At 46.5% G+C, this 9956-nt stretch overlaps 1 pseudogene; it reads right to left on the bottom strand.

Annotated features, from left to right (window-relative positions):
• Positions 1 to 7385: 7385 nt before the first annotated feature.
• Positions 7386 to 7591, bottom strand: LOC142285043 (U2 spliceosomal RNA; annotated as a pseudogene).
• Positions 7592 to 9956: the final 2365 nt, after the last annotated feature.

Raw genomic sequence — 9956 nt, 5'->3', positions numbered from 1 at the left:
TGTTCCCCATGGTCCCATGCCTGCTGCGTTGGTGATGATGAACGTCTGGACCTTGGTGATGTTGTTGTCCCTTGCGCATATGAATCCTCCTGTAGTTCCTCCCCTTCATGTTGTCCCACCCCCTGACTCCGAATAGTGTTTAGCGTGTGCTCCAGCATGTAAATGACTGGAATCGTCATGCTGATAATGGCATTGTCAGAGCTAAACATATTCGTCGCCATGTCGAAACTGTGCAGAAGGGTGCATAGGTCCTTGATCTGAGACCACTCCATCAGGGTGATCTGCCCCACCTCTGCATCTCGTTGGCCCAGGCTATACGTCATGACGTATTGCACCAGGGCTCTGCGGTGCTGCCACAGTCGCTGTAACATGTGGAGAGTTGAATTCCAGCGTGTCGCCACATCGCATTTCAGGCGATGAACCGGCAGGCCGAAAGACTTCTGGAGCGATGCAAGTCGCTCTGCTGCGGCGCTTGAACGGCGGAAGTGAGCTGACAGTTTTCGTGCCCTGTTCAGAAGGCCATCTAGGCCGGGATAGTGTGTTAAAAATTGCTGGACGACAAGGTTCAACACGTGAGCCATACAAGGTACGTGTGTCACAATGCCCAGGCGAAGTGCCGCACCCAGGTTTGCAGCATTGTCGCACACGGCCTTACCAGGCTGCAGGTTGAGTGGAGACAACCATTTATTAAACTCGGACCGCAGAGCTGACCACAACTCCTCAGCTGTGTGACTCTTATTCCCAAGACATGTCAAGCTAAAGACCGCCTGATGCCGTTGCGCTCTGCTGCCAGCATAGTAATGAGGCGTGCGTGATTCCTTCTGCGCAGTGAGAATGCTGGTGGCCTGACCAGGCAGGCTTGGGGCGGAGGTGGAGGACCCAGATGAGGTGGAGGATGCAGAAGCTGTGGCGGAACTTGGACAGACAGAGGATTGACACACAAGTCGTGGGGACGGCAAGACTTGTGCAGCAGACCCTTCACCATCTATCACCATAGTTACCCAGTGCCCAGTTAGCGACATGTAACGTCCCTGTCCATGCTTACTGGTCCAAGTATCGGTGGTGAAATGCACCCGTTCACACACAGAGTTTCTCAAGGAAGCGGTGATGTTGTGTGCGACATGCTGGTGTAGCGCGGGCACACCTTTCTTAGAGAAGTAGTGGCGACTAGGCATCTGGTACTGGGGCACAGCGACAGACATAAGGTCTCTAAAATCCTGTGTGTCCACTAGGCGGAAAGGCAGCATTTCGGTAGCCAACAGCTTACAGAGGGATAGAGTCAACCTCTTAGCTTTGTCATGGGTCGGAGGAAGTGGCCTTTTATTTGACCACATCTGATGGACAGAGATCTGGCTGCTGTGTGTAGACGGTGTTGAGTAGGGTGTCCCTGGAAAAATGCAGGTTTGTGAGGAAAGTGCAGGCGGAGACATGATGTTGCCTTCATCCAACGTTGGTGCTATCGATGTCTGAGAGAGCTGTACACACTCACTTGTTTCCCCTTCCAAACCAACTGACGACCTTACAAGCAAACTGCCTGTTGCGGTTACAGTGGTGGAAGTTTGGCGTGGAAAAACAGGTGTGACAGCTGTCCCCACAGTCCTAGAAGATGAAGAGCGCGCGGATGCACTGGAAGGGGCGGGCGGTGGATGGTTCGCTCTTGCAGCATTGCAGCACAGTGAGCTTCCCACCGGGACCTATGATATTTATTCATGTGACGATTCATGGAAGAAGTTGTCAAACTGCTGAGGTTTTGACCTCTACTAAGAGAATCATGACAAATTTTACATATCACATGATTTGGGCGATCTTTTTCTATGTCAAAAAAGGACCAGGCTAGGCAAGGCTTAGAGGCCATGCGACCTGTTGATCCACCCCGAATAATGCTCATAGGCAGAGTGGTGGCTGAGGATGCAGTTGTAGACGTGCTACCAGTGCTCCGACTCTGTCCAGGAAGGCGCAAGGTAACTTCGTCGTCGGTTGCATCCTCCTCCACCGCCTCTGTTGACCTCCTCAAGTGCCTGACTGGGGGTTGACAGTAGGTGGAATCTAGAACTTCATCATCAATTGTTGTGTTTGCACTCCCCTCCCCCTCAGACCGAGCCTCTTCTTGCCCTGACCGAATATTTAAGTTGTCATCCCAATCGGGTATCTGCGTCTCATCTTCATCAGTATGTTCCTCATTGTCTATAACCACAGGTGTTACAGTTTGTGACAAAGGGTCAACATTATGCTCAGAAACTTGGTCCTCACGGCCTGAATCAGAGTCACAAAGGTTCTGGGCATCACTGCAGACCATTTCCTGTTCTGTACTCACTGTAGCTTGGGAGCAGACCTCTGATTCCCAGGCTATAGTGTGACTGAACAGCTCTGCAGACTCAGCCATCTCAGTTCCACCATACTGTGCAGGGCTGATGGAGACTTCAGAGCTGGGAGAAATCAAGTGTGATTGGGATGACAACTCAGAGGACTGGTGTTTTTTGGATGCGGTACTTGAAGTGGCTGAGAGGGCACTTGTTGGACCACTTGAGATCCATTCAAGCATTTTCCTTTTTTGCCCATCATCTACCTTTCTTCCTGTTGTTCGTGTCCGTAAAAAAGGGAGCACATCGGATTGTCCACGGTAAGTAGTAGACATCTTACTTTTTCTGGTAGATGGTCTATCTTCAGCAGATGATAATGGAGCTTTGCCACTTTCCCCACAGACAAAACCTTTTTTGCCTTTTCCACCACGCCTCTTCCCCTTTCCACCAGCATCTGTCATTTTGCCACTCATGTTGATTGCGACAAGATTGTGGACTGAAAATGTGGTAGTAAAAATTGAGAGGTGGTGAAGATTGCAGTGGTGGTCTAGCTTTATTAACAGCAGAATAATAAAGAATAAATATCCCTGACAATGCAACTTAGTTATAATGAGTTGGAGTGTGCAACGCAGGCAGATGCGCTCTGCAAATGTCTTGGCACTAGTGGGACTATAGCAAAGTCCAATAGCCACGTATAGGATGCCACTAGGTACACTGAGTGTTTGCTAGTATAATGGCTAAGTTAAAATTAGTTGGAGTGTGCAACGCAGGCAGATGCGCTCTGCAAATGTCTTGGCACTAGTGGGACTATAGCAAAGTCCAATAGCCACGTATAGGATGCCACTAGGTACACTGAGTGTTTGCTAGTATAATGGCTTATTTATAATTAGTTGGAGTGTGCAACGCAGGCAGATGCGCTCTGAAAATGTCTTGGCACTAGTGGGACTATAGCAAAGTCCAATAGCCACGTATAGGATGCCACTAGGTACACTGAGTGTTTGCTAGTATAATGGCTAAGTTAAAATTAGTTGGAGTGTGCAACGCAGGCAGATGCGCTCTGCAAATGTCTTGGCACTAGTGGGACTATAGCAAAGTCCAATAGCCACGTATAGGATGCCACTAGGTACACTGAGTGTTTGCTAGTATAATGGCTTACTTATAATTAGTTGGAGTGTGCAACGCAGGCAGATGCGCTCTGCAAATGTCTTGGCACTAGTGGGACTATAGCAAAGTCCAATAGCCACGTATAGGATGCCACTAGGTACACTGAGTGTTTGCTAGTATAATGGCTTATTTATAATTAGTTGGAGTGTGCAACGCAGGCAGATGCGCTCTGCAAATGTCTTGGCACTAGTGGGACTATAGCAAAGTCCAATAGCCACAGATAGGATGCCACTAGGTACACTGAGTGTTTGCTAGTATAATGGCTTACTTATAATTAGTTGGAGTGTGCAACGCAGGCAGATGCGCTCTGCAAATGTCTTGGCACTAGTGGGACTTTAGCAAGGTCCAATAGCCACGTATAGGATGCCACTAGGTACACTGAGTGTTTGCTAGTATAATGGCTTACTTATAATTAGTTGGAGTGTGCAACGCAGGCAGATGCGCTCTGCAAATGTCTTGGCACTAGTGGGACTATAGCAAAGTCCAATAGCCACGTATAGGATGCCACTAGGTACACTGAGTGTTTGCTAGTATAATGGCTTACTTATAATTAGTTGGAGTGTGCAACGCAGGCAGATGCGCTCTGCAAATGTCTTGGCACTAGTGGGACTATAGCAAGGTCCAATAGCCACGTATAGGATGCCACTAGGTACACTGAGTGTTTGCTAGTATAATGGCTTACTTATAATTAGTTGGAGTGTGCAACGCAGGCAGATGCGCTCTGCAAATGTCTTGGCACTAGTGGGACTATAGCAAAGTCCAATAGCCACGTATAGGATGCCACTAGGTACACTGAGTGTTTGCTAGTATAATGGCTAAGTTAAAATTAGTTGGAGTGTGCAACGCAGGCAGATGCGCTCTGCAAATGTCTTGGCACTAGTGGGACTATAGCAAAGTCCAATAGCCACGTATAGGATGCCACTAGGTACACTGAGTGTTTGCTAGTAAAATTGCTTAGTTTAAAAAAGTTGGAGTGTGCAATGCAGGCAGACGTGCTCTGCAAATGTCTTTGCACTAGTGGGACTATAGCAAAGTCCAATAGCCACAGATAGGATGCCACTAGGTACACTGAGTTTTTGCTAGTATAATGGCTTACTTATAATTAGTTGGAGTGTGCAACGCAGGCAGATGCGCTCTGCAAATGTCTTGGCACTAGTGGGACTATAGCAAGGTCCAATAGCCACGTATAGGATGCCACTAGGTACACTGAGTGTTTGCTAGTATAATGGCTTACTTATAATTAGTTGGAGTGTGCAACGCAGGCAGATGCGCTCTGCAAATGTCTTGGCACTAGTGGGACTATAGCAAGGTCCAATAGCCACGTATAGGATGCCACTAGGTACACTGAGTGTTTGCTAGTATAATGGCTTACTTATAATTAGTTGGAGTGTGCAACGCAGGCAGATGCGCTCTGCAAATGTCTTGGCACTAGTGGGACTATAGCAAAGTCCAATAGCCACAGATAGGATGCCACTAGGTACACTGAGTGTTTGCTAGTATAATGGCTTACTTATAATTAGTTGGAGTGTGCAACGCAGGCAGATGCGCTCTGCAAATGTCTTGGCACTAGTGGGACTATAGCAAGGTCCAATAGCCACGTATAGGATGCCACTAGGTACACTGAGTGTTTGCTAGTATAATGGCTTACTTATAATTAGTTGGAGTGTGCAACGCAGGCAGATGCGCTCTGCAAATGTCTTGGCACTAGTGGGACTATAGCAAGGTCCAATAGCCACGAATAGGATGCCACTAGGTACACTGAGTGTTTGCTAGTATATATGGCAAAATTATAGATGGAAAGGGAGAAGGGGAGGGGGGGAGAGAGGAGGCTGTAATTGACTACAAGGGTATGAGTTATGAGTGATCATAGGGATAGTGTTACATAAGTGGAAATACCTATGGAGGACCGGATGTGTAAGCGCATACCTTATACAAACCTATAGAGTGCTGATGGGTGAGAGTGTGATGTTAGATATAAGACATCCTATAGTGAATAGTGAGCCGTAATCAAGTGCAACAGGGATATTTCACGTGACTATGGGAACATGGAAGGTAAAGAAAGGGGAGAAAAAACTGTTAGACAAGGTAATCAGACATAATGTAACCAGTTGATCAGACATGACAAACATGACAAATAAAAAACAAGGAAGAATGGAACTCCATACATAGTGGAACCATATATAGTGTGAACACGAAAAAGAACCGGGCGTTAGAAAAAATGTGCACGGCCCAATGAATCAAGTCGGTTCTTCATATTCATGGTTTAAGCCCTTGGGTTCCAACGTGCCCAGAGTATATATCCAGAAAGATTCCCTTTCTTTGAGCTTCCTAATTCTATTGCCTCCTCTGCGTATGGCTGGGACATGTTCGATGACTTGGAATCTTAATTGGGCCACTGTGTGATTATGCGTCACAAAATGGTGTGGGACTGGTAATAGAATCTGCTTACAATGTATTGTTGACTTGTGCTTAGCACAAAAAAAGGGAATCTTTCTGGATATGTACTCTGGACACATTAAAACCCAAGGGCTTAAACCGTGAATATGAAGTACAGACTTGATTCATTGGGCCGTGCACCATGTCACCATGTGTGCAATTGCATTGTCCAATGGCTCACAATGGTTATGCGTTTTCATTGGATGGATAATCGAAGCCATGTTTTTTTCCTTTCTCTTGGGTTTGTTGTGTGAGTAGCCTATAGGATTAAGTTAGTTACCGCAGGCAGTGGATTTAGCTTCCTGTCTTTGGTCCAGTGGTAGATTGATTGTTTGGTCTATGAGCTGTTATGGGTTTTAATCCAGGTGAATGCCCATGGGCTGCCTATAACTGTGTGAAATATGTAGTTTTACTGGGCTGGGATGAGAGAATCCATCGAAGCATGGTGTAGGGATTGTGGTTCCTGTGTGCTAAGAAGAAAGGCTAGCACCAGCCAGAAAGCCCCATTACAGCCAATAATCAACCGCTAGCCGCTGGAACTCGTTGCTCTAGATCATGTCAAACTCTCACCAAGCAGGAATAGATACATTAGCCCACCATCCCACCCAAAGAGCAACTTCTGCTGCGCAGCTGGCTTTCTAGGCAGCAGCGCTATTGTGATGTCAGCGGGGGACATTGTGACAAGCCAGTGTTCCGTCACTTCATGTTGTGCACTGTTCAAACGGAAAATACATCAACAGGCAGACTACAGAAAAGCTTACTGACAAAGGATAGAGAGGGGCTTTCTCAGAGGGCTTTTTACAGTTTGTCTATTCCCAATTAGCCGTTTAAGTATGCTTAATGAAAGTACTAATTCTTTCATAGGCCGCCCATTCTTAGTATTTGACGTTCCTTATATTGCGGTATCAGGCTTCGCAGCAGGTTGCAAAACATTCATCACCCATGACTGTCCCCAATTGGGCTCAGAAGCTAAATGTCTATCATGACCTCTCTTTTTGAAAGTCCAAGAGCAAGCAAACTCTTCCTCCAGGAGAGGGAGCCAACAGATCACTAAAGACATCATCATTGCTCAAAGAAAACACCAAAAAACAATGGAAGCTTTAATTGGAGTGGAATCTGATAGACAGCACCTGATGCCAAGTCTGCATCTTCTAACACCTGCAGTCACTGCAGCAGCTGAATCCAATGTGTCCAAAAGGGATCTATTCTATTCAATTGCAAATGATCTAGATAAGACTGAGAATAAGATACTGCACGGGACATAGCAGAGTTGGTCAAGTTGAGTGGAGATGAGTTTGCTATTTGGCACAGCTTTTGCATCAATAAAGCAAGTAAAAGGTGTGAAAGATAAAAAAAAAGGGTGAAAGTGTGAAAAGTGAATTGGCCAAATTGAGGTGCATATAAAGTTTTTGCTTTCTTTCAATTCACTAATGAGGCTCATTTGAATCAGGTGAATTGAGTTCTGCTTTTGGAAACTCGGTTAAGAAGGGGTGCACCGGTCCTGGAGGTACTGCAATACCAGGTCAATGCGTGGAGTGGACAGAGCAAGATTTTTTCCATCTCCTTGTTCTAAAAATCCATTTAATATATGGTCCCTAGAGAGGGGACGTATCAGATATTAAACTGATAAGAACAGATTTAATTTTTTTTTTTTCTGTTTATCAGTAGGACTTCAAAATAACAAAGGTGATCGCCTCCCGTTGCCTGGGAACCGTCCAGGCACAAGAGGGCTATGTGTCACCAGAAGGCGCACACACTCCCTCAAGGCCGGCAGACGTGCAATCCCAGGCACCTTCCAGTACCGACCAAGGTAGCGTCCTCCGAAACTACACTTGATCTTAGCCAAAAGGCCGAGAAGCTATAACCCGAATTGGTTACGGCCTTGAGTGGCACCCTGGCCTATACCGGACACATCTTAGGGAGAGGGAGACAAACCCACGCCTACAGAAGACATTTTGTCACCCAAGCCAAACCCTTGAAAAGGCTGTTTTGCAGAGCAAAAACAAGGAGAATGGTACTTTTTGCAGCCGCCGCCCACTGCAATGAATCTGAATAACTCCTCCTTTTGGGCACAAGCACCTCCCCTCCCCCTTGCAGTCTTTCCAATTCATGATACAAAAAGACGGACGGACAGGACAGGACAGGACCATCTGCCTGACTTTCCGTCACTGCCACCCTTTGCCATCCTTGCCCGTAGAAAGCCCTTTCATCATCCCCAAACCCTAATCTTTTCCCTTCCCTTCCCAGCTGCGTCTCACTCCCTTTCATTAGGAAGTGAGCGCAGCCTTTTCTCCGTTCTGCACATGCGCGACGTTAAACACAAATGCGCAGGCGTGCGTTCCATTAGACTCACTGCATTCCATTCCCATACAGGAAGTGGGCACAGCTATTACTACGGTCGCACATAAAAGAACCCACGGCCACCACTGCACATAGCTGACTCCACCACAGGACACCCACTTCTACACCAACGCAGGTAAGACAGGATCGGCACCTCTATGCTCCCGTTACAATCAGGCTCAGTCACCATGTGATAACGCTCTCAACTCTTTAGTTGCAGGCTCCCCTTGCTTCACCTCCACTGGCTGTGCTGCCATTTCCTCTCCCACCTGGAAGTTATACTTTATTCCACTATTTTCCTGTTTCTCTCTTCCCCCTTTTCCCATAACCTACTTTTATCTGCATTTGTGGGGTATCTATATGCTATTTACATCATAGTTTTATTCATTAATATGGAAGGGAAGAGTGCCCATGAGAGTGTTGAACTGCGGAGAGCAAAAGATTAAGCTGCTCCGATTTGCCACCATTGATAAGCTGTTCTCAGTAGATACACATGCTATCCAAACAGCAGCATCCACCATTGCTTCAGCCCACCCATTCAGTGACAGCTCACCAAGTCAGCCAGAGGAGTGGTGTAAGGAATTACACGTAGGCACTGACTCCACACCTTCACATCACAAGAAGGGGGTCTACAGGCTAGTGCAAGAATACGAGCAAGTCTTCAGCAAACATCCGCTAGACTTTTGAAAAATAAAAGGGGTCAAACACTACATCCCCACAAGTGCACACCCACCCATCAAAGAGAGATATAAGCCAAATCTACCTGCACATTACCAGTGTACCAAGGACATGTTGAGCAACATGAAGGAGGCTGGGGTTATCCGTGACAGTTGTAGCCTCTGGGCAGCTCCGTTGGTCCTGTTAAAGAAGAAGGACAGCACCACTCCCCTGTATTGAGGAATAGCTAGCTGCATTGACAACTGCAAATTATTTTTCTACCCTTGATCTCACTAGTCACTATTGGCAAGTGTCCGTTGCTGAGGCAGACCGGAAGAAGACCGCCTTTGCCACCCCGATGGGTCTCTGCGAGTTCAAAAGCATGCCCTTCGAGCTGTGCAATTTGCCAGGAACCTTCCAGAGGCTGATGGAATGCTGCTTGGGACACCGAAACTTTGAAACGGTACTGCTATACCTTTATGATGTTATTGTTTATTCTAACGCAAACAAGATTTTAGGGTGTATAAAAAGGGAGATTAGATCCGATGATCCCAACGTATTGTTACCCCTCTATAAATCACTTGTAAGGCCACATCTGGAATATGGGGTAAAGTCCTGAGCAGGTTGATAACCATTGGTTTGAGCATGGTAGGGTGTAGTACGCATCTTCCTGCATCGGTAAAAGCTGCAGAAGTCCTTGAAGATTTCCGCTTCAAAGGCAGTGCCTTGATCTGTGAGGACTCTCTCTGAGTAGCCATGAGGTCTGCATAAGTGTGCTTGGAAGACCTTCGCTGCAGTATGGGCCATTAGATCTTTGACTTGTACCACAACCATAAATCTCGAGTAGTTGTCTACCATCGTAAGTGCATACGTGAGCTCACCTCGATATTCTGCAACAAAACTCCCTTTTTCGATTTCAGTTTCAGCAAACACTCCTCTTCCTGTAGAAAATATTTATCATTACCTAAGACAGTCATTCTAATGCATGACAATATTAAGGCAATTTAGTTAAAACTTGTTTTAACTCACCTTTAAGGGGATTGATGTATTTCATGGTCA

Source organism: Anomaloglossus baeobatrachus, unplaced genomic scaffold (genome assembly GCF_048569485.1).
Source record: "Anomaloglossus baeobatrachus isolate aAnoBae1 unplaced genomic scaffold, aAnoBae1.hap1 Scaffold_588, whole genome shotgun sequence".
NCBI classification, from domain to species: domain Eukaryota; kingdom Metazoa; phylum Chordata; class Amphibia; order Anura; family Aromobatidae; genus Anomaloglossus; species Anomaloglossus baeobatrachus.
This window is presented reverse-complemented; position numbering and strand designations above follow the sequence as displayed.